This window comes from Carcharhinus amblyrhynchos, unplaced genomic scaffold (assembly GCF_965287045.1).
Source record: "Carcharhinus amblyrhynchos unplaced genomic scaffold, sCarAmb.v2.hapA scaffold_43, whole genome shotgun sequence".
NCBI lineage: Eukaryota > Metazoa > Chordata > Chondrichthyes > Carcharhiniformes > Carcharhinidae > Carcharhinus > Carcharhinus amblyrhynchos.
This window is the reverse complement of record NW_027649784.1, coordinates 3518649-3543296: the sequence shown is the minus strand read 5'-3', so window position 1 is coordinate 3543296 and position 24648 is coordinate 3518649. Positions and strand designations below refer to the sequence as shown.

The following is a 24648-nucleotide window of genomic DNA, read 5'->3' as shown; positions in this document are numbered from 1 at the left end:
TCTTGAGGCTGTGCCCTCTAGTCCTGCTGTCCTTTCAAAGCAGGAAGAATCTCTCTACCTCTACCCTATCCATCCCTTTATCTTATACGTCTCTATAAGATCCCCCCTCATCCTTCTAAACTCCAACGAGTACAGACCCAGTCTATTTAGTCTCTCTTCATAGTCCAACCCTCTCATCTCCGTTATCAGCCTAGTGAACCTCCTCTGCACTCCCTCGAACGCCAAAATATCCTTGCGCAAGTGCGGCGACCAAAACTGTACACAGTACTCCAGCTGCGGCCTCACCAGTACCCTGTACAGTTGCAGCAAGACCTCCCTGCTTTTATATTCTATCCCCCTCGCTATAAAGGCCAGCATTCCATTCACCTTCTTAATCACCTGCTGCACCTGCAGACTGGGATTTTGCGACTTGTGCACAAGGACCCCCAGGTCCCTCTGCACCGTAGCATGCTGCAGCTTTTCGCCCTTTAAATAGTAATCCCTCCTACTATTATTTCTGCCAAAGTGGATAACCTCACACTTGCTAACATTATACTCCATCTGCCAGGTCCTCACCCACTCGCTCACCCTATCCAGATCCCTCTGCAGACTTTCCACACCCTCCACACAATTTGCTTTTCCACTCATCTTCGTGTCATCAGCAAATTTTGTCACCCTACACTCAGCCCCCTCCTCCAGATCATCTAATTAAATGGTAAATAGCTGAGGCTCCAGCACCGATCCCTGCGGCACTCCACTAGTCACCAACCACCAATCAGAATAGCACCCATTGATACCAACTCTCTGCCTCCTATTAGACAGCCAATCCTCTATCCACGCTAACACCTTACCCCCAACTCCGTGCACCCTAAGCTTCTGTAGCAGCCTTTTATGAGGCACCTTATCAAACGCCTTTTGAAAATCTAAAAACACAACATCCACCGGTTCCCCTCTGTCTACCGCACGAGTCACAACCTCATAGAGGTCCAATAAATCCGTCAAACACGACTTCCCCTTAACGAATCCATGCTGCGTCTGCTCAATCAAACCACTCTTTTCTAGGTGCCCCGCTATTTCTTCTTTGATGATGGATTCAAGCATTTTTCCAACTACAGGCGTTAAACTAACCGGCCTATAATTCCCTGCCTTTTGTCTGCTCCCTTTTTTAAGCAGCGACGTAACATTAGCCGTTTTCCAATCTTCCAGCACTTCCCCGGAATCCAGCGAATTTTGGTAAATAATTACTAAGGCATCCACTCTCACCTCTGCCATTTCCTTCAGAACCCTGCGATGCATTCTGGGATGAACAGTATGCTTTGTCTGTATAGCACACAAGAAACAATACTTTTCACTGTATCCCAGTACATGTGACAATAATAAATCAAATCTATGTACTCTATGAACAGTATGCTTTGTCTGTATAGTGCACAAGCAGCAATACTTTTCATTGCATGCTAATACATGTGACAATAATACATCAAAATCTACTCTATGAACAGTATTCTTTGTCTGTATAGCTCGCAAGAAACAATACTTTTCACTGTATCGCAGTACATGACAATAATAAATCAAATCTATCTACTCTATGAATGATATGCTTTGTCTGTACAGCGCACTAGAAACAATACTTTTCACTGTACGCTAATACATGTGACAATAATAAATAAAATCTACGTACTCTATGAACGGTATGCTTTGTCTGTATAGTGCATAAGAAACAATACTTTCCACTGTACACTAATACATCACAATAATAAATCAAATCAAATTTTCCTTGCGAGACCATGGAGACACATTATAAAGTAAAGGGTACAAATCTAAACAGGGTGAGAGCGCAGGGTGACAGAACAGTTAACAGTATCCTGGGTTTTACTAAGAGTGGCGCAGAGTTCAAGAGCAAGTAGGTTATTTTGAACTTCTGCAAGGCATGAGTCAGATCTTAGCTGGAAGATTGTGTACAGTTCTGGGCACCACACTGTCAGAAGGAGTGTAGAGAGTGCAGAAGAGGTTCACAAGAGTGGTTTCAGGGATGAGAAACTGCTTATTTTGGGGGTGGTACGGTGGCACAGTGGTTTGCACTGCTGCCTCACAGTTATGTGGCTGGACTGGAGAGTTTGGGGCTGTTCTCCTTGGACAGAAGGGAAGCAGATTTGAGAGAGATGTTCAAAATCATGAGGGACTGGACAGAGTAGATAGGGGGAAGTTGTTCCCGCTCGGAAAAGAATGGGGAACGAGAGGGTGCAAGACCTTAAAGTGATTTGCAAAAGAAGCAAATATGATGTCAGAGCAAATGTTATCACCAGAGAATGGTTGGTGTCTGGAACACGCTGCCTGGAAGTGTAGTGAAGGCAGGTGTGGTGGGGTGGCACAGTGGTTAGCGCTGCTGCCTCACAGTGCCAGGGACCCAGGTTCAATTCCCGCCTCAGGTCACTGTCTGTGTGGAGTCCGCACATTCTCCCCATGTCTGCGTGGGTTTCCTCCAAGTGCTCTGGTTTCCTCCCACAGTCCAAAGGTGTGCTGGTTAGGCTGATTGGCCGTGCTAAATTGACCGTAGGGTCAGTGGGACAAGCAGTGTAAATATGTGGGGTTACAGGAAATTGGCCTGGGTGGGATTGGTGTCAGTGTGGACTTGATGGGCCAAACAGCCTCCTTCTGCATTGTCGGGATTCTGTGATTGTAGGTTCGTTCTAGGCATTCGAGAGGGCATTCAGTGATTATTTGAACAGAAGCAAGATGCAGGGGAAGGAAAAAAGCAGGGAATGGCACGAGAGTATAAAAGTTAGCATATGACGTTGCAGTTATACAGAATGTTGGTTAGGCCACATTTGGAATACTGCGTCCAGTTCTGGTCACCACACTACCAGAAAGACTTTGGAGAGAGTGCAGAAAAGGTTTACCAGGATGTTGCCTGGTATGGAGGGTCTTAGCTATGAGGTGATATTGAGTAAACTAGGGTTGTTCTCCCTGGGAAGGCAGAGGCTAAGGGGCGACCTGATAGGAGTTTATAAAATTATGAAGGGGATAGAGAGGGTGGAAGCTTTTTCCCAGGTCAGGAATGACGAACACAAGGGATCACAAGTTCAAGGTAAGGGGCGGGGGGCAAGGTTCAATACAGATATGCGGGGGACACTTTTTACACAGAGGGTGGTGGGGGCCTGGAATGCACTACCAATCAAGGTGGTTGAGGCAGACACGCTGGGATTATTTAAGACTTATCTAGATAGGCACATGAACAGACTGGGAATAGAGAGATACAAACGGATGGTCTAGTTAGGAACACATGACTGGTACAGGCTTGGAGGGCCGAAGGGCCTGTTCCTGTGCTGTATTGTTCTTCATTCTGTAAATCATGATGCTCAATTAGACAGCCAGCACAGGCAGGATGGGCTGAATGGCCTCCCTTGCACAACAACAATTCTGTGATATAGAAAGGTAGAAGGTTTCGGAGACTCTGAGCAGTCAGCAAAACGCTAAGACAAAGACACGTTGTAAAATACAATTTCACATGGAAAGCAAGACTTTAAATCATTCTAAATCATCAGAATACAAGAGCAGGGATGTACTTCTGAGGCTGTGTAAGGCTCTGGTCAGATCCTATTTGGAGTATGGTGAGCAGTTTTGGGTCCCGTATCTAAGGAAGGATGTGCTGGCTTTGGAAAGGGTCCAGAGGAGGTTCACAAGAATGATCCCTGGAATGAAGAACTTGTCGTATGAGGGACGGTTGAGGACTCCGGGTCTGTACTCATCGGAGTTTTAAAAGGATGAGGGGGGGATCTTATTGAAATTTACAGGATACTGCGAGGCCTGGATAGAGTGGATGTGGAGATGATGTTTCCACTAGTAGGAAAAACTAGAACCAGAGGGCACAACCTCAGGCTGCAGGGGCAATCCTTTAAAACAGAGATGAGGAGGAATTTCTTCAGCCAGAGAGTGGTGAATCTGCAGAAGTCTTTGCCGCACAAGGCTATGGAGGGCCAGGTCATTGAGTGTCTTTAAGACAGCGATATATAGGTTCTTGATTAATAAGGGGGTCAGGGGTTATGGGGAAAAGGCAGGAGAATGCGGATGAGAAAAATGATGACTGAACAACAGAGCAGACTCGATGGGCTGAATGGCCTAATTCGGCAGTTATGTCTTATGGTCTTGTCTGACACCCCTCCACCTGGTCACCCACCAACTGTAAAGAATTCAACACCTCACTCATGGGAGGGAGGGAATCAGAAGATTTTTACTCTCAGTGATAGAAGCCAGGGGCCGAGTGGGTGATAGAGGGAGGAAGAGCCAGATGAGGGAGAGGGATGAGGGTGGCAGGCAAGAGACAGGTACAAGTGAGGGAGAAAGTGGGTTGGGGGGGGGGCGTTGGGCAAGTGGGGGATAAGCGAAAGGGAGCAGAGCTGAACAACAGCAGGGTGCAGGAGGAAGGGGGTGGATGACAGAAGGCATGAGGGAGAGGAAAGAGGGTAGGAGAGGAGGTATGAGGGAGGATGGTACAGGCGAGGGAGAGGTTGTGGGTGAGGGAGCGGTTGCAGGTAAGGGAATAGGGTGTAGGCGAGGGAGCGGTTGTGGGTGAGGGAGCGGTTGTGGGTGAGGGATAGGGTGCAGGCGAGGAAGGGCTTGTGGGTGAGGGAGCGGTCGCAGGCAAGGGAGAGGTTGACGGTGAGGGAGCAATCGCGGGCAAGGGATAGGGTGCAGGCAAGGGAGGGGTTGTGGGTGAGGGAGCGGTCGCGGGTAAGGGATAGGGTGCCGGCAAGGGAGGGCTTGTGGGTGAGGGAGTGGTCACGGGTAAGGGATAGGGTGCAGGAGAGGGAGGGGTTGTGGGTGAGGGAGCGGTCACGGGCAAGGGATAGGGTGCAGGCAAGGGAGGGGTTGTGGGTGAGGGAGCAGTCGCGGGCAATGGGTAGGTTGCAGAGGAGGGAGGGGATTGGAGGTCCATTTGTGACATTTGGTGTGAGAATGTAACTGGTGACAACTTTGTATTGCACATAATGTGACCAATGTAGTAGGATGTAAGGGTCAGCTGACCCAGTGAACCATGGAACCAACGACAGGGTGATGTGATAGTCACCTGACCAGCTGATTCGCTATAAATGAGCAACTATGGTGAACTATGGGGAGCTTGGAGTGGCCCAGGGAAAGGCCCCAAGTTGGGAGTAATGAAGTGTCATTATTAAACACTTTTTTTGATTTGTAAATTGGAGTAAGTTTTGTTGTATTTTCATTAGCTGCATTTTGGAGAGTTCCTTCTGAAGGAACACGTGTGTCCCCCGCAATACTGATTTTCACTCATTCAAACTTCATGGAAATCAGAAAAACATTTCCATATTTGGTCAAAAACTTAAAAGTGATGCAGCATTGACGAAAAAATAGCACAGATTTACCCTGTATCTAACCCTGTGCTGTACCTGTCCTGGGAGTGTTTGAAGGGGGACAGTGTAGAGGGAGCTTTACTCTGTATCTAACCCCGTGCTGTCCCTCCTGGGAGTGTTTGATGAGGGGACAGTGTAGAGGGAGCTTTACTCTGTATCTAACCCTGTGCTGTACCTTTCCTGGGAGTGTTTGATGGGGGACAGTGTAGAGGGAACAGGTTTATTGATTGAAGACGCTGACCCTTTGCAACACCCCCTCACAATGATAGCTGCTGTTCTTTGGTTGAGAACCTTCAGGGGCATCAGCCAAAACTATGAGTCGAAAGCATCATGCAGGTGGGGGTGAAGGCACCTCTGAATCCACAGTGAGCATTCGGTCGTCAACAGAGTCAACCTTCTCCATGTGAGTCACGGTAACAGGTCTCAGTCGCCAGGAACTGAGGGTGTCTCACACACAGAGAACTCAGCCCTCTGAATAGAGGCTGTGTCACACAGTGAGAGGTAAACGTCTCAGCACCTGTTTCCACTCCCGCATCCCGCCCCCCCCCGCAAAACGATCAAATGCCCCCACTGCAGTCCACTGACTGGTGGATGGCAACCCCCCCCGCCAAGTCAGGATGTCATTGTTTCAAGACCCTTTCTGGACATTTCAGCCCCATGAGCAGGAATGACACTGCCAGAGGGAGCGTCTGTGAGTGCCAGAGGGTGGCACGGTTGCAGAGTGGTTAGCATTGCTGCCTCACAGCGCCAGGGACCCCCAGGCTCGATTCCCATCTTGGGTCACTGCCTGCGTGGAGTCTGTACATTCTCCCCGTGTTTGCGTGGGTTTCCTCCGGGTGCTCTGGTTTCCTCCCACAGAGCGAAAGACGTGCTGTTAGATGCTAAATTCCCTCAGTGTAACCCAAACGGGCACCAGGGTGTGGCGAGTAGGGGATTTTCACAGTAACTTCATTGCAGTGTTAATGTCAGCCAACTTGTGGCACTAATTTAGAAAAAACTTTAAACTTTTAAACTTCACATACAGAAAGGAGCATAGAGAATAGACAGGGTTGGAGGGGGTGGGGAGGAGGGGATGGGACATAGGGATATAGAAATTTGGAGCAAAGTAGGCAATTCAGCCCTTTGAGCCTGCTCCACTATTCCATCAGACCTTGGCTGATCTCTCCCTGGTCTCAAATCCATCTCCCCACCTCTTCCCCATATCTCTTTAACCCATTTCCTATCAGAAATCTATCTATCTCCTTCTTGAACCCATTCAATGATTCAGAGACCACCACGCTATGGGGCAGCAAGTGCCACAAATTCACCTCCCTCTGCAAGAAGTAGTTCCGCCTCATCTCAATATTAAATCTTTGATTTGATTTGATTTATTATTGTCACATGTACTGGAATACAGGGAAAAGTATTGCTTCTTGAGCGCTATACTGTTGGAGAAGGAAAGGTGCAGAATGTAGTGTTACAGTCATAGCTAGGGTGTAGAGAGAGATCAACTTAATGCGAGGTAGGTCCATTCAAAAGTCTGACAGCAGCAGGGAAGAAGCTGCTCTTGAGTCAGTTGATATGTGACCTCAGACTTTTGTATCTTTTTCCTAACGGAAGAAGGTGGATTAGCAAGTCATGTAGAACCTTAGTTAGGCCGCACTTGGAATATAGCATTCAATTCTGGTCACCACACTACCAGAAGGATGTAGAGGCTTTGGAGAGGGTACAGAAAAGATTTACCAGGATGTTGCCTGGTATGGAGGGCATTAACTATGAGGAGAGGTTGGAGAAACTTAGTTTGTTCTCAATGGAACAACAGAGGTTGAGGGGAGACCTGATAGAAGTCTACAAGATTATGAGAGGCACAGACAGAGTGGATAGGCAGCTGGCATTGGTATTCACAGATATCTTCAACTCTCTTTACAACAATCTGAGGTCTCTATCTGCTTCAAGAAGATGACCATCATCCTGGTACCTAAGAAAACCCAGGCAGTGTGCCGTAATGACTATCGGCCAGTGGCTCTGACATCCATCACTATGAAGTGTTTCGAAAGGTTAGCCACGGCACAAATCAATTCCAGCCTCCCGGTCTGCCTGGATCCACTACAGTTCACCTACTGCCGCAAGAGGTTCGCAGCAGACGCCATCTCCCGAACTCAACCCTGAAACACCCAGATAACAAATCTCAACCTGTACCTCTGACCCCCTGCTCAAGATTGCCCCACGAGGGGAAACATTTGCTTTACCAATCCCTTTTAGTATTTTATATACCTCAATCAGATCCCCTCTCACCCATCTAAGCTCCAGCACAGCATCAGCCCCAAACTGTTTAATCTCTCTCTCATATGTCACTGCTTTGGATACGGAAACTGAGTGACACTACTCACCCGCTTAACAAATTGAAGTAAAGTTCTGTCCCGTACGGCATCGATCCAGAGCCTGTCATGCTCCAGGGACATTCCAATCCTTGGGTTCAGGGTCACAAGAACTGTCGAGGCAGACACACACCCACCGTCTGTCCTCTTGTCTAAAGTACAATCACCATTAAGCCAGCCCTTCGCTGAGGCATTTATTAACTGCCCTGGCTCCAGGGCTGTCCCTGGTACAGAGGCTGCTCTCTCTAACTCTGCAAAATCAGAGTCTCCGCTCCCGCCGTGGGATCTCATTCGTCAGCCAAGAAGACTTTAACCTCCCAAGCAAGCCGAAGGGAGAGTCAACAGGGGAGACGATTAGAGGAAAGCAGGCTCAAAGCTGGTACAGGTCTGCCCGCTGCCAGGAAGGCTCGACGCAAAACGCAGCCCTGACAGAGCGGCGAGCCGCAGGAAGGGCTAGACTCAAGTCAGTGCAGGTCTGTCACAACAGATGGTGACACAGTCATTGGACCCTGCCACAGGTCGGGCTGGTGAGTGCCAACGTAATTAATCTGAGCAGTGATGTACAAGGTGTTCATCAATAAAATGGGTCAACAGAAAAATGAGATAAATCTGACACATCCACCCACCTAATCTCCTCCCATTTACACTCTCCCCCACATCACTGACTCCATCCAGCCATTTAACCCCTCCCACAATCCCCCCCCATGAACACCCTCCCCCCCCACAATCCCCCCACGTACACCCTCCCCCCCCCACAATCCCCCCACGCACACCCTCCCCCCCCCCCCCCCACACTCTCCCCCCTCACACCCCCACGCAAACTCTCCCCCTTCACACATAAGAACATAAGAACATAAGAAATAGGAGCAGGCGTAGGCCATCTAGCCCTTCGAGCCTGCCCCACCATTCAATAAGATCATGGCTGATCTGTCGTGGCTCAGTTCCACTTTCCCGCCCTCTCCCCATAACCCTTAATCCCCTCTCTTATCAAGAGCCCATCAACCCGCTTCTTAAAAATATTTAGCGAGGCAGCCTCCACCACTTCAACGGGCAGAGAATTCCAGAGATTCACCACCCTTTGAGTGAAGAAGTTCCTCCTCAACTCCGTTCTAAACCGCCTCCCCTTTATCTTGAGGCTGTGCCCCCTAGTCCTACCGTCTTTTTTGAGCGGGAAGAGTCTCTCCACCTCTATCCTATCCATCCCATTCATCATCTTATACGTCTCAATGAGGTCTCCCCTCATTCTTCTAAACTCTAACGAGTACAAGCCTAGTTTATTCAGCCTCTCCTCATAGCTCAACCCCCTCAACTCCGGTATCAGCCTAGTAAACCTCCTCTGCACTCCCTCCAAGGCCAAAATATCCTTGCGCAGGTGCGGCGCCCAAAACTGCACACAGTACTCCAGCTGCGGCCTCACCAATGCCCTATACAGCTGCAGCAAGACCTCCCTACTTTTATATTCAATCCCCCTCGCTATGAAGGCCAGCATCCCATTCGCCTTCCTGACCACCTGCTGCACCTGCAAGCTGGGTTTTTGCGACTCATGCACAAGGACCCCGAGGTCCCTCTGCACCGCCTAACCCCCACGCAAACTCTCCCCCCTCTATCTCTGACTCTACCTACTCATTTAGTTCCACCCCATCCACTTCCATATTCCCTGTGCAATCTTTCTACACACAAGGATTTTTCCACGGGATCTCCTGGGTCGAGGCCGGTTCAGACATCTATTTTAGGAATGTGTTGATTTTTATTTTGTGAAAGATGGGGTAGTGACAAAAGGAATGAGCGAGCGAATGTGACCGGGATGAAGTGAGCAAGTGAGCGAGGTGAACGTGAGTGAGCTAGCGAGGTGAGCGAGCAAGTCAGTGAGAGATTGAGAGAGTGATTGAGTGAGTAAGTGAGCAAGCGAGTGAGTGGCTGAGTGGGTGTGAGAAAGTGAGTAAGTGAGCGAGCAAGTGAGTCAGGTGAGTAAGTGAGTGAATGAGCAAGGGGGTGAGTGAATGAGTGTGAGCAAGCGAGTGAGGGAGTGAGTGAGTGAATCAGTAAGTGAATGAGCGAGTTGGTGAGTGAGCAAGCTTGGGAATTAGGGTTATCGGTCTAACAGCGCAGGAAGTGGCTGATCCGGCCTCGCTCTGTGAAGGAACCCAATGAGACTAATTCCCTTTGCCCAGTCACTCACTCACTCTTTTACTCACCCGCTCACTCACAAACTCTCTCAAACTTTATTTCTCTCAAGGGCCAATGCAATTTCCTTTTGAATTCACTGACCACACCCCCGCCCCTCCACTTCCACCACCCTCAATGGCAACAGGTTCCAGGTCATTTCCCACTCGCTGTGTAAAAAAAATTCTTCCGCATATTCTTCCCCCACCGCTTGTCCAAAACCTTACATCTGCGTCCTCCAAACCCTCATACCATCAGGTAATGGGAACAGCTCGACCTTATCCAAACCCCAGTGAGGAAGCACGGTGACACAGTGGGTTAGCACTGCTGCCTCATAGCGCCAGGGACCCGGGTTCAATTCCAGCTTTGGGTCTTTGCCTGTGTGGAGTTTGCATGTTCTCCACATTTCTGCGTGGGTTCCTCCAGGTGCCCTGATTTCCTCCCACAGTCCAAAAGAGGTGCAGGTTATGTTTGATTTGATTTATTATTGTTACATGTACTGGGATACAGTGAAAAGTATTCTTTCTTGGGCACTATGGAGACAAAGCATTACATTCACAGAGAAGGAAAGGAGAGAGTGCAGAACATAGTGTTACAGTCATAGCTGGGGTGTAGAGAAAGATCAACTTAGTGCGAGTTTTGAAAGTCTGACAGCAGCAGGGAAGAAGCTGTTCTTGAGTCAGTTGGTACGTGACCTCAGACTTTTGTATCTTTTTCCCAACAGACGAAGGTGGAAGAGAGAATGCTGGCTGCTTTGCCGAGGCAGTGGGAAAGGTAGTCAGAGTCAATAGATGGGAAGCTGGTTTAACAATGCTAAATTGCCTCTTAGTTTCCAAAGATGTGTGGGTTAGGGGGATTGGCCATGCTAAATTGCCCCTTAGTGACCAAGATGTACGTTAGGTGGATTGGCGATGCTAAATTGCCCCTCAGTGTCCAAAGATGAACAGGTTAGGTGGATTGGCCATGCAAAACTGCCCCTTAGTATCCAAAGATGTACAAGTTAGGTGGATTTGCCATGCTAAGTTGCCCCTTAGTGTCCAAAGACGTGCAGGTTAGGTGGATTAGCCATGCTAAATTGCCCCTTAGTATCCAAAGATGTGCAGGTTAGGTGGATTGACCATGCTAAATTGCCCCTTAGCGTTCAAATATGTGCAGCTTAGGTGGATTGGCCATGTGAAATCGTCCTGAGTGTCCAAAGATGTGCTGATTAGGTGGAGTGGCCATGCTGAATTGCCCCTGAGGGAAGAGGGGATTAGTGGGGGTAACTATGTGGGGTTGTGAGGATAGAGTCTGGGTGGGTAGCTATGTCAGTGAGTCGGTGCACCATCGATGGGACTCTAGGTCGGGATTTTCTAATGTTTCAACGCTGACCTCACAGCTAAATTCCCTGGAATTATTCTGGTAAATCAGCGAGTTCAAAGACATTATTCAGAGCCAATAATTGGGATTGGTGTGGGGGGGAGGGAGAGCGTGAGGGCCTGAAAGTGTTGCTGACTGCGTACAGTAAAGCATCTGGAGCTGGCAGTGGACGTAAGGCCTCAGATGAAAATTCATGTGTTCTGCTGCCGATTAGTCAAATTTAGCTCAATGGCCAATTGTAAGGGATCCAATTTGCCGCAAGCCAGGTTTATATGCAGCCTGGCGGAAAAGGAAGACAGGATCAAGTGTGGCAATAAGGCACTAACGAGGAGGTGCTGTCGCACAGGGGAGGCATCAGACGCAAGGTGCTGACAGTGCTCTTGCGTGAGTGAGAGAGATCGCACAGCCACAGCTGGAAGAGGTGCAAGGTGGGAGGCGATTTCACCAGCTTTCTGGGAGTGGAGGGGAGGGAGGGGGGAATGGGTTGTTGGGGGGGGGGGGGGGGTGCAATGTTCCTCCTTGGACCAACACCACTTCAGGTTATCTAGTCAGTGTCACCTTGCCGTTTGCGGGATCCTGCTGTGCACAGCTGCATTTCACACATGGCAACCACTTTGAGGTGTACTTCATTGGGCAGCACAGTGGGTTAGCACTGCTGCCTCCTCGCAGCACCAGGGACCCCGGCTTCAGTCAGAGTCTGTAATGGAGACTGCACATTCTCCCCGTGTTTGCATGGGTTTTCTCCAGGTGCTCCGGTTTCCTTCCACAGTCCAAATGTGTAGGTTAGGGGGATTAGCCGTGCTAAATTGCCCCTTAGTGTCCAAAGATGCATAGGCTTGGTGGATTGGCCACACTAAATTGTGCCTTATTGTCCAAAGATTTGCAGATTCGGGGGCTTAAGTACATGGGGTTATGTGGGCCGGGTCTGGTTGGGATGATCTGTCGCAGAGTCGGTGCAGACTGGATGGGCCGATTGGTCTCCTTCTGCACCGTAGTGATTCTGAACTGCTGTGAGACATCTTGTAATGCTGAAATGTGCTATCGGGATGCCACATCCTCCCTGACTGCGATGGGGGTGAGGTGGGGCGGGGGCATGGAAGCTGGGGAAATCTCTCTGACAGGCCATTCATGGCAAAACTACCAAATTCCTGTTGCCACCTAACCCATCAATCCCACACCACCACCCCCCTCCACCGCCGCACTGTAATCTTGACGGTGCCTCATCCCTTCCCACACTTCAGTTGCCCGAGAATTCCCACTGGCGGTGAGTTTCAACACATGTTTAAACCAGAACTAGAGGGTAAAATCTCAGGCTAAAGGGACAACCCTTTAAAACAGAGATGAAGGGGAATTTCATCAGCCAGAGAGTGGTGAATCTGTGGAATTCTTTACCACAGAGGAGGCCAGGTCATTGAGTGTCTTTAAGACAGAGATAGATAATAAGGGGATTAATAAGGGGATCAGGGGTTATGGGGAAAAGGCAGGAGAATGGGGACCAGAAAAATATGATTGAATGGCGGGGCAGACTTGATGGGCCGAGTGGCCTCATTCTGCCCCTATGTTGATTGCTCACAAGGTGAGATGGGCCAGGCGATGGAAAAGTTGGCCCGCAGGGTGTCCAGAGTCAGGCTGGACACCTTGAGAGAGCTGAGAGCCTGATGGGCATTTTGCCATCTGCTGGTCAGAGTCAAGACACAAGCAGAATGTTAATTAAATACAAAGGTTACCCACACACACACACAATTAACTCAGCCATCTGTAGAATGACTGATCCTTCCAGATTGTGGCCCCCTGCTCACAGTGGCTCTCCACCCCCTCGTTCAAAGCCTCAAATTAGTGTTAAAACATTCGCTGCCGCCTCACTCAAATGGTCCAGTTACTAAAGCAACCATATTTTATGAAAATAGAGATGCATGTCATCGCACGCTGCCTCTCTGCAAGGGAGCTCACGCCCGACATCAAGAGAGGCTGCTGAACATCAGAGCGGTGTTTATGCTGCTCGACTGTTGATGTATTATCTGCAAAATGTCACCTTTATTATTAGGCAGAGAGGAGAAGAGGTGACATCACTGCTGGGCAGGATGGTGGGTGTGGGGTGTGGAGGGTGAGGCCCCTCTCTCTGCAGGCAAACATACGAAATAGCAGCAGCAGCGGCAGGCCATTCGGCCCCTCGAGCCTGCTCTGCCATCAGAATCCCTGCAGTGTCAGAAAGAGGCCATTTGGCTGGTCCAGTCTGCACTGACTCTTCCAACAGAGCCTCTTACCCAGGCCCTAAACCCATAACCTCAGGCATTTATCCCGCTGATCCATCTAACCTGCACATCTTTGGACACAAAAGGATTATTTAGCGAGGCCAATATACCCTAATTTACTAATCTGTGGACACTAAGGGACAATTTAGCATAGCCAATCACCCCAAGGTACACATTTTTGACACTAAGGGGCAACTCAGCATGGCCGATTCCTCTAACCTGCACATCTTTGGACACTAAGGGGCAATTTAACATGGCCAATCCACCTAACTTACACTTCTTTGGCTACTAAAGGGCAATTTACCATGGCCAATCCACCTAACTTACACATCTTTGGACACTAAGGGACAATTTAGCATGGCCAATCCACCTAACCTGTACATCTTTGGCTACTAAGGGGCAATTTAGCACAGCCAATCCAGCTAATCTGCACATATTTGGACCGTGGGAGGAAATTGGAGCACCCAGAAGAAACCCACTCAGACACGGGGAGAACATGCAGACTCCACACAGTCACCCAAGGTGGGAATCAAACCCAGTTCCCTGGCGCTGAGAGGTAGCACTGCTAACCACTGATCTGACTATAACTTCAACCCCACTATCCTGCCTACCCCGATATCCTTGCACCCACTTGACAATCAAGATGCTATCAGTCTCTGCCTTCATAATATTCAAAAATCTGCTTCCATCGCTTTTTGAGTTCCAAAGACTCATGACCGTCAGATCGTCAAACTCTGTGCTGTACCTGTCCTGGGAGTGTTTGATGGCGACAGTGTAGAGGGAGCTTTACTCTGTATCTAACCCCGTGCTGTACCTGTCCTGGGAGTGTTTGATGGAGACAGTGTAGAGGGAGGATGACAAGCTTGGAGACAAAGCCACTATTCCAGTACCTCCCCTGTCTGCACTTCCATTAATTTATCAGGTAAAAAATATACTTAGACAAAACATATGGTCCATGGTGTTATGGAGAGCAGCATGCTAGATGGGATTGGCTGAAAGGCTTACTACAGTTAGTATAAGTGGTCCCAGAAGCACTAATAGTTCGGGAATATCAGATTTACAAATAGACATCTGAAACATGTGTTATTCAGTTAGTAGACCAATTTAGAAAAATGTAATAATTTTACGAGAATTAATTATATTTTCCACATGGTGCAATATACTCCTTTCATTTCAGTATTAAATCAACTTAGGCAACATAAACTTTGGCATCTGCTCGCTGATGGGATTCAATAAGTGAGTCAGATGTCATGGTTTCTTCACCATTGTTGCCAGATATATCATAGATTAGATGCAGAATAAAGCTCCCTCCACATTGTCCCCCATGAAACACTCCCAGGACAGGTACAGCACGGGGTTAGATGCGGAATAAAGCTCCCTCTACACTGTCCCCCCAGCAAACACTCCCAGGACAGGTACAGCACGGGGTTAGATACAGAGTAAAGCTCCCTCTACACTGTCCCCATCAAACACTCCCAGGACAGGTACAGCACGGGGTTAGATACAAAGTAAAGCTCCCTCTACACTGTCCCCATCAAACACTCCCAGGACAGGTACAGCACGGGGTTAGATACAGAGTAAAGCTCCCTCTACACTGTCCCCATCAAACACTCCCAGGACAGCACGGGGTTAGATACAAAGTAAAGCTCCCTCTACACTGTCCCCCCATCAAACACTCCCAGGACAGGTACAGCATGGGGTTAGATACAAAGTAAAGCTCCCTCTACACTGTCCCCCATCAAACACTCCCAGGACAGGTACAGCACAGGGTTAGATACAGGGTAAAGCTCCCTCTACACTGTCCCAATCAAACACTCACAGGACAGGTACAGCACAGGGTTAGACACAGAGTAAAGCTCCTGAGGTTTTTTGACAGGGTGAATAAAGAGAGGGTGTTCCCTCTTGTGGGAGAATCCAGTAATCCAGAGGGACAGGATAATGCTCTGCGGACCTGGGTTCGAATCCCGGCCTGGCAGATAGTGAAATTTAAATTAAATAAATATCTGGAATTAAAAGTTGACCATGAAACTGTTGTTGATTGTCATAAAAAACAATATTTTTTTTAAATTAGTTCACGCGATGTGGGCATTCCTAACTGTCCTTGAATCTAGTGTCTCACTTGGCCATTTCAGGAGGCAGTTGAGACTCACCACATGTCTGTGGCTTTGGAGTCACAAGTGGGCCAGACCGGGTAAGGACAGCAGATTTCATAGAATCTTTACAGGACAGAAGGAGGCCATTTGGCCCATCGAGTCTGCACCGACCATAATCCCACCCAGGCCCTACCCCCATATCCCTACATATTTACCCACTAATCCCTCTAGCCTATGCATCTTTGGACACTAAGGGGCAATTTTTAGCATGGCCAATCCACCTAACCCGCACCTCTTTGGAGTGTGGGAGGAAACCGGAGTACCCAGAGGAAACCCACGCAGACACGAGGAGAATGTGTAAACTCCACACATACAGTGACTCGAGCCGGGAGTCGAACCCAGGTCCCTGGAACTGTAAAGCAGCAGTGCTAATCACAGTGCTACTGTGCCACACCGAAAGGGACATGAATGAATCCAGATGGGTTTTTCCCAACAATTGACAATGGTTGCATGGTCACTCACAACTCCAGGGTTTTACTGAGTTCAAATTAGACCATCTGCACTGTCAGAGGGTCGGTGCCAAGGGAGCACCGCACTGTCAGAACAACAGTGGTGAGGCGGCGCTGCACCTAAAGCCATACAGTACAAAAGAGGCCCTTCAGCCCATCAAGATTGTGAAACTAAACTGAATCCACATTAATCCTACGTTCCAACACTTGGCCCGGAGCCTCGAACATTGTGACATTCCAAACACTCATCCACACATGTTTAATGTCTGTATTACACTCCGAGGTAATACTTTTCCTCAGATTCCCTCTAAACCTCCTGCCCCTCGCATTAAATGTATGCCCCCTGATGACTGACCCTTCAACTAAGGGGAACAGCTGCCCACTATCCACTCTGTCCAAGCCCCTCAATCTTGAACACCTCAATCATGTCACCCCTCAGTCATCTCTGCTCCAGAGAAAACAACCCAAGCCTATCCAACTTCTCTTCAAAACTTCAGTGTTCCATCCCAGACAGTATCCCTGGTGAATCTCCTCTGCACCCCCTCCAGTGCATTCACGTCCTTCCTGTAATGTGGTGATCAGAACTGGACACAGTACTCCAGCTGCGGCCTCCACATGACCTCCCTGCTCTTATAACCTGTGCCACGACTGATAAAAGTGAGTTTCCCGTTTGCCTTCTTAACTATCCTGTTCATCTGTCCTGCCATAGCCTCAGGGGTAGGTGGACAAGCACCCCAAGTCCCCTGAACGTCCCAGAGTCCTTCTGTTCATTAAATACTCCCTTCTTTTGTCACTTCTTCAAAGTGCCTCACCTCACACTCATCAACTGCCACTGCTCTGCCCATCTGACCAACCCACCTACATCATCCTGTGACCTCCGACCTTCTTCACTTTTAACTCCTTTGCCAATTTTTGTGTTCTATGCTGCAGAGACACTGGCACTGGACTGGGGTGGGACACTGTCAGAGGTCTCACAACACCAGGTTAAAGTCCAACAGGTTTATTTTGGAGCGCCGACCCTTTATCAGGTGAGTCTTTGTGTCATCTGTAAACTTACTTATCATCCCCACCCCCCCCACATTCTTATTTATATGGTTTATATTCATCACAAACGATACAGGAGCTCGTACTGATCCCTCTGGTACCACTGGGCACTGGCTTCCAGTCCCACAAACAGCCTTCGAGTCCCACAAACAGCCTTCCATCACCACTCCTGTCTCCTATTAAACCAGTTTCGGATCCAACTGGCCAACTTGTCCTGGATCCCTTGTGGGACCTTGTCAAAGGCTTTGCTGAAACCCATATAAATGACATCAACTGAGCTACCCACTACACAGCCAATCACTTCCTTGACAAATTCGACCAAATTTGTTAACATCCCAGGTACACAGGTCACTGAAAGTGGCAATGCAGGTGGAGAAGGTAGCCAAGAAGGCTTGCCTTCATCAGTCGGGGTACTGAGTCTAAAAATTGGCAAGTCACACTGCAGGTTTATAGAACCTTAGTTAGGCCGCACTTGGAATATAGTGTTCAATTCTGGTCACCACACTACCAGAAGGATGTGGAGGCTCTGGAGAGGGTATAGAAAAGATTTACCAGGATGTTGCCTGGTTTGGGGGGCATTAGCTATGAAGAGGGATTGGAGAAACTTGATTTGCTCTCAATGAAATGACGGAGGTTGAGGGGCGACCAAATAGAAGTCTATAAGATTATGAGGGGCATGGACCGAATGGATAGTCAGAAGCTTTTCCCCCACGCGGCGACGGGACGGGGGTCGGTGATTCCCCCACGCGGCGACGGGACGGGGGTCGGTGATTCCCCCACGCGGCGACGGGACGGGGGTCGGTGATTCCCCCATGCGGCGACGGGACGGGGGTCGGTGATTCCCCCACGCGGCGACGGGACGGGGGTCGGTGATTCCCCCATGCGGCGACGGGACGGGTGTCTGGGGTCTGTGATTTCCCCACTCGGTGATGGGACAGGGGTCTGTGATTCCCCCACATGGTGACGGGACAGGGGTCTGTGATTCCCCCACACGATGAGGAGGGGGGTTTGTGTCTGTGGTTCCACCACATGGTGATGGGACGGGGGTCCATGATTTCCCCACACGGTGATGGGATGGGTGTCTGTGATTCCCCCACACGTGATGGGACGGGGGGGGGGGGTCTGTGATTCCCCCACTCGGTGATGGGACGGGAGTCAGTGACTCCCCCACACGGTGACGGGGCGGGAGTCTGTGATACCCCCACATGGTGACGGGACGGGGGTCTGTGATCCCCCAACACGGAGATGGGACTGGGGTCTGTGATTCCCCCACACGAGGATGGGACGGGGTCTGTGGCTGTGATCCCCCCACACAGGGGTGGGACATGGGTCTGTGTCTGCGACTCCACCACACAGGGATTGGACGGGGGTCTGTGATTCGCCCACACGGCGATGGGACGGGGGTCTGTGATTTCGCCCACACGGCGACGGGACGGGGGTCTGTGATTTCGCCCACACGGCGACGGGACGGGGGTCTGTGATTCCCCCACACGGCAACGGGACGGAGGTCTGTGATTCCCCCACACGATGAGGAGGGGGGTTTGTGTCTGTGGTTCCACCACATGGTGATGGGATGGGGGTCCATGATTTCCCCACACGGTGATGGGATGGGTGTCTGTGATTCCCCCACACGTGGTGGGACGGGGGGGGGGGGGGTCTGTGGTTCCCCCACACAGTGACTGGACGGGGTTGGGGGGGGGGTGGTCTGTGATTCCCCCACTCGGTGATGGGACAGGGGTCTGTGATTCCCCCACACGGTGACGGGACGGGAGTCAGTGACTCCCCCATACGGTGACGGGGCGGGAGTCTGTGATACCCCCACATGGTGACGGGGCGGGAGTCTGTGATCCCCCCACACGGGGATGGGACCGGGGTCTGTGATTCCCCCACATGGGGACGGACGGGGTCCGTGTCTGCGATCCCCCCCACACAGGGGTGGGACATGGGTCTGTGTCTGCAACTCCACCACACAGGGACGGGGGTCTGTGATCCCCCCACACGGGGATGGGACTGGGGTCTATGATCCCCCCACACGGGGATGGGACTGGGGTCTGTGATTCCCCCACATGGGGACGGGACGGGGTCCGTGTCTGCGATCCCCCCACACGGGGGTGGGACATGGGTCTGTGTCTGCGACTCCACCACACAGGGACGGGGGTCTGTGATTCCCCCACACGGGGATGGGACTGGGGTCCGTGTCTGCGATCCCCCCACACGGGGGTGGGACATGGGTCTGTGTCTGCGACTCCACCACACAGGGACGGGACGGGGGTCTGTGATTCCCCCACACGGAGATGGGACGGGGTTCTGTGATTCCCCCACACGGAGATGGGACGGGGGTCTGTGATTCCCCCACACGGTGACAGGACGGGGGGTCTGCGATTCCCCCACACGGGGATGGGACATGGGTCTGTGTCTGCGACTCCACCACACGGGGACGGGATGGGGGTCTGTGATTTCCCCATATGTTGACGGGATGGGGCGGTCTGCGATTCCCCCACATGGTGATGGGACGGGGTCTGTGTCTACGATCCCCCACACGGGGATGGGACATGGGTCTGTGTCTGCGACTCCACCACACAGGGATGCACGGTTGCTAAGCGAAGCAACATCCTCAGCGGAAGAGAAAGATCTCCAGCAGTTCTTTTGTAAAGGGTTCTTGCAAAGCTGGGTGGAAGCTGTGATAACTGTATCTCCTAATGATAGCCATCGTGTTGCTGGACTGCAGGCTTGGGCAAAGCGTCTGCACTGACCTCCTCCTGAAACCGAAACCTCAATCTCTCACATTGACCAGGACTGCTCTTTCTGAAAGCTAGTACAGGCACAAAGGGCCAAATGGCCTCTAATAGAAACATCCGCAGTGGCTTGTTAGATGTTCATTGAACAAGTGCCATTTTCCAAAGCGGTTAATTTAATTGATTAATGATTGGTTGAGGGAAAGTCATCAGTTGTGTGGACACAGCTTGATTGTAGACACATTTATAAAGCCAAACTTGGCATTAATCTATACATTTAATTATATTTTATGTACAATATAGATGTCAGCCACTGCATAAAGCATCGCACTGCCAGGGAGAGGATAAAAGCAAAATACTGCAGATGCTGGAATCTGAAACTCAAACAGAAAGTGCTGGAAAATCTCAGCCTTTGAAGAATCTGCCAGGTTCTCTGCCCACAGACGCTGACAGACCCGCTGAGATTTTCCAGCATTTTCTGTTTATGTACCAGAGAGATGGCTATGGACTCAAGTCCCATTCCAGCTATACGCACACCTATTCCAGGTGGACACACCCACTGCATTGCCGAGGGAGCGCCGCAACATCCGACGGTCGGTGCCGAGGCTGTCTTTTCTTGGTTGTTGTCTCTTGATTGTACAAGATGCATGAGGTTTCTTTTCAAGAGCAGCAGGGGATATCCCTTGTGTCCAGCCTAATATTTAACCCTCTATCAACACAATTTCTTTCTCGAAGGTGGAATTAAAAATAGAGAAAGTTCATTAAATCTGTAGTACATCTTAGTTGGATTTAATATAGAGTAGGACTGGGTGCCGTGTTACAAGGTGCTTGATAAGCACCTGAGGAATCGTTTAATATCAGAAATACACAGCAGGATGTGGTAGCATCGTGGTGCTATTGCCAATCCAGAGACCCAGGATGATGCTCTGGGGACCCCGGGTTCGAATCCCACCATGGCAGACGGTGGAATTTGAATTCAATAAAATTCTGGAAATAAAACTCTAAGGACGACCATGAAGCTATAATCGATTATCGTAAAAAATCCATCTGGTTCACTAATGTCCTAAAGGTCTACAAAATAACGAGGGGCACAGATCAGCTAGACAGTCACTATCTTTTCCCAAAGGTAGGGGAGTCTAAAACTAGAGGGCATAGGTTTAAGGTGAGAGGAGAGAGATACAAAAGGGTCCAGAGGGGCAATTTTTTTCAGACAGAGTGTGATGAGCATCTGGAACGAGCTGCCAGAGATGGTAGTAGTAGAGGCAGGTACAATTTTATCTTTTAAAAAACGATTAGACAGTTACATGGGTACAATGGGTAAAGAGGGATATGGGCCAAATGTGGGCTGTTGGAATTAGCGTAATGGTTTTAAACAAAGGGCAGCATGGAAATGTTGGGCCGAAGGGCCTGTTACCATGCTGTAAACCTCTATGACTCTACGTGACTCCAGATACAGCAATGTCTCCGAGATGGCCAAGCAAGCCATTTCAGTTTGAGGGGCACTAAGGGATGGGCAATAAATGCTGGCCTCACAACAATGCCCCCATTGACACGGTGACACGCTGGGTTTGCACCGCTGCCTCACAGGACCAGGGACTCGGGTTTGATTCCCGGCTAGGGTCACTGTCTGTGTGGAGTCTGCACATTCTCCCCGTGTCTGCGTGGGTTTCCTCCGGGTGCTCCGGTTTCCTCCCACAGTCTGAAAGACGTGCTGGTTAGGGTGCATTGGGCCTTGCTAAATTCTCCCTCAGTGTTACCCGAACAGGTGCCAGAGTGTGGTGACTAGGGGAATTTCACAGTAACTTCACTGCGGTGTTAATGTAAGCCTTACTTGTGACACAAATAAATAAACTTTAAGACATCCCACAAATGAATATCAACAAAAACATATCCAGAAAGGATCTACATACCAAGACACTTTCACCTTCAAAAAAAAGACTTAATAAGATTAAGTGGCTATAGTCCCCAATGACCATGGGCTTTGAGGCGCAGAACTAACTGGTGGTGATTTAACCTGAGGGTCACCACACCTCAGATGAGGGGGCACAGACCTTTGTAATTAACCTCAGCTGGGTACGGGAATTGAACCCACACTGTTGGTGTCACTCTGCATCATGAACCAGCCGTCCAGCTTACAGAGTTGTACCAACCCCCCTGGCCATTACAGTTATAAGTTTTAATAAAGTGAATGCACAGCAAGAGAGAGAGAGACGGACAGAGAGAGAGTGCTTCCTCATGGCAAGGCCATTAATATAAGATAACCACCACAGGCAATTATCATAGAATCCCCACAGTACAGAGAGAGGCCATTCGGCCCACTGAGTATGCACCAACCACAATTCCAACCAGGAACCACCCTCATATCCCTAAATATTTACCCACTAATCCCTCTAACCTCCGCATCTCAGGACACTAAGGGGCAATTTTAGCATGGCCAATCAACCTAACCCGCACGACTTTGGACTGTGGGAGGAAACCTTAACACCCGGAGGAAACCCACGTAGACACAGGGAGAATGTGCAAACTCCACATAGACAGTGACCCGAGCCAGGAATTGAACTCAGGTCCCTGGAGCTGTGAGGCAGCAGTGCTAACCCACTGTGTCACCGTGCCATGTGTGTGGTGAGAATGTGGAAGGCGCTCTCAGAAGGATTGGTTGAGGTGGACAGGCTGATTCCTGGGATGGTAGGTCTTTCATATGAGGAGAGACTGTCAGGATTGTTATAATCTGTTAGGATTATATTCACTGGAGTTTAGAAGACTGAGAGGGGATCTCATAGAAACTTATAAAATTCTAACAGGGTTAGACAGGGTCGATTTAGAACGAATATTACCAATGGTGGGGGAATCCAGAACTAGAGGGTCCTAGTTTGACATAGGGGATCGAAACATAGAAGACAGAAGCAGGAGGAGGCCATTTGGCCCTTCGAGCCAGCTCCCCCATTCATCACCATCATGGCTGATCGTCCAACTCAATAGCCTCAACCTGCTTTCTCCCCATAACCTTTGACCCCATTCGCCCCCAGCCGCCTCTTGTATAAAGTTTAATTATTAGTCACAAGTAGGCTTCCATTCACACTGTAATGACGTTACTGCGAAAATCTAGTTGCCACACACTGGCACCTGTTTGGGTACACTGAGGGAGAATTTAGCACGGTCAATGAACCCTAACCAACACGTCTTTCGGACTGTGGGAGGAAACTGGAGCACCCGAAGGAACCCCATGCAGAGGTGAACATGCAGAATCTGCACAGACAGTGACCCAAGCCAGGAATAAAACTTGAGTCCCTGGCGCTGTGAGGCAGCAGTGCTAACACACTGTGCCACCCATTGAATAAATTCAATGTTTTGGCATCAACTAATTCCTGGAATTAATGAATTCCACAGGCTCACTCATTCTTTGGGTGAAGAAATGTCTCTTCATCTCTGTCCTATCCCCAATCCTCAGACTGTGACCCCTGGTTCTGGACTCCCCCCACCACTGGGAACATCCTCCCTGCTTCTACCCTGTCTAGTCCTGTTAGAATTTTATAAGTCTCCATGAGATCCACTGCCCCTCATTCGTCTGAACTCCTGCGAAAACAATCCTAACCTCGTCAATCTCTCCTCATACATCAGTCCCGCCAGGGGTAAGGGGCAAACCTTTTAGGGCTGACTTGAGGGGAAATTTCTTCACCCAGAGGGTGGTGAATGTGTAGAATTCACTCCCACAGAAAATAGTTGAGGCCAAAACATGTGATTTCAGGAAGAAATTAGATATCGCTCTTGGGGATAAAGGGATCGAGGGATGTGGAGGGGTGGGGAAATCAGGATATTGAATTTGATGATCAAACATGACCAAAATGAATGATAAAGCAGGTTCAAAGGGCCAAATGGCCTCCTCCTCCTCCTTCTAGTTTCTATGTACAGAGAAACTTGAGGAGGAAGCTGGGTAAACATATCAGGAAGAAGGGAGTCAAGGGTTACGATGGTCGGTCTGGATGAGTAAAAATCGGAGGAAGTCGGATTGGAGCGGAAACGCCAGCCTGGACTGGTTGGATGAAAGGCTTTTTGCTGGTTCCTCTGTGATACAAGATGAGCTGGCCATTATCACACTGGGTCTTTGAGGGAGCTTGCTGCCAGGCCCCATTTCCTACGTGACACAGTGACTCTGCCTGATCGGAATGTAGGAGCAGGAGGCGGCCAGTCAGCCCACTGAACCCATTCCACCATTCAAACAGATGACTGTGGATCACCTCTGGTCTACGCCGGTTTTTCCCACTCTTCCCAACATCCCTTCAGGTCATTAGTTTGTAACGGCTGGGAGGGAAGGAGTGCATTGCCTGTCTGTAGTTCCGGTACTCTGCAGATTCAAATGATCTCTCCTACTAGATAGACGGTCAATTACCAAAATGCTTTGGCTGTTAATCCCCGACTGACTGCTTAACGTTCAGATTTCTTCAATAACAAGCAGAATTATTAACTTATTATAAAGCTTGGGACGGCGCAGTGGCACAGTGGTTAGCACTGCTGCCTCACAGCGCCAGGTTCAATTCCAGCCTTGGGTGACTGGAGTTTGTACGTTCTCCCCCATGTCTGTGTTGTTTTCCTCCCACAGTCCGAAATACGTGGTTAGGTGCTAAATTATCCCTCAGGTGCCGGAGTGTGGCGACTAGGGGATTTTCACAGTAACCTCATTGCAGTGTTAATATAAGCCTACTTGTGACACTAATGCATGCACAAACACGCACACACATAAGAGCATGCACCATGCATTCACACACACACACACACACACAAAAGAGGGGAATT

The 24648-nt window shown here is 49.7% G+C and overlaps 1 protein-coding gene across 4 annotated transcripts in view; it reads right to left on the bottom strand.

The window, feature by feature from the left end:
• The window catches only part of LOC145337139 (disks large homolog 4), a 263027-nt gene that overhangs the window by 190313 nt on the left and 48066 nt on the right, over positions 1-24648 (bottom strand). The window lies entirely within an intron of this gene.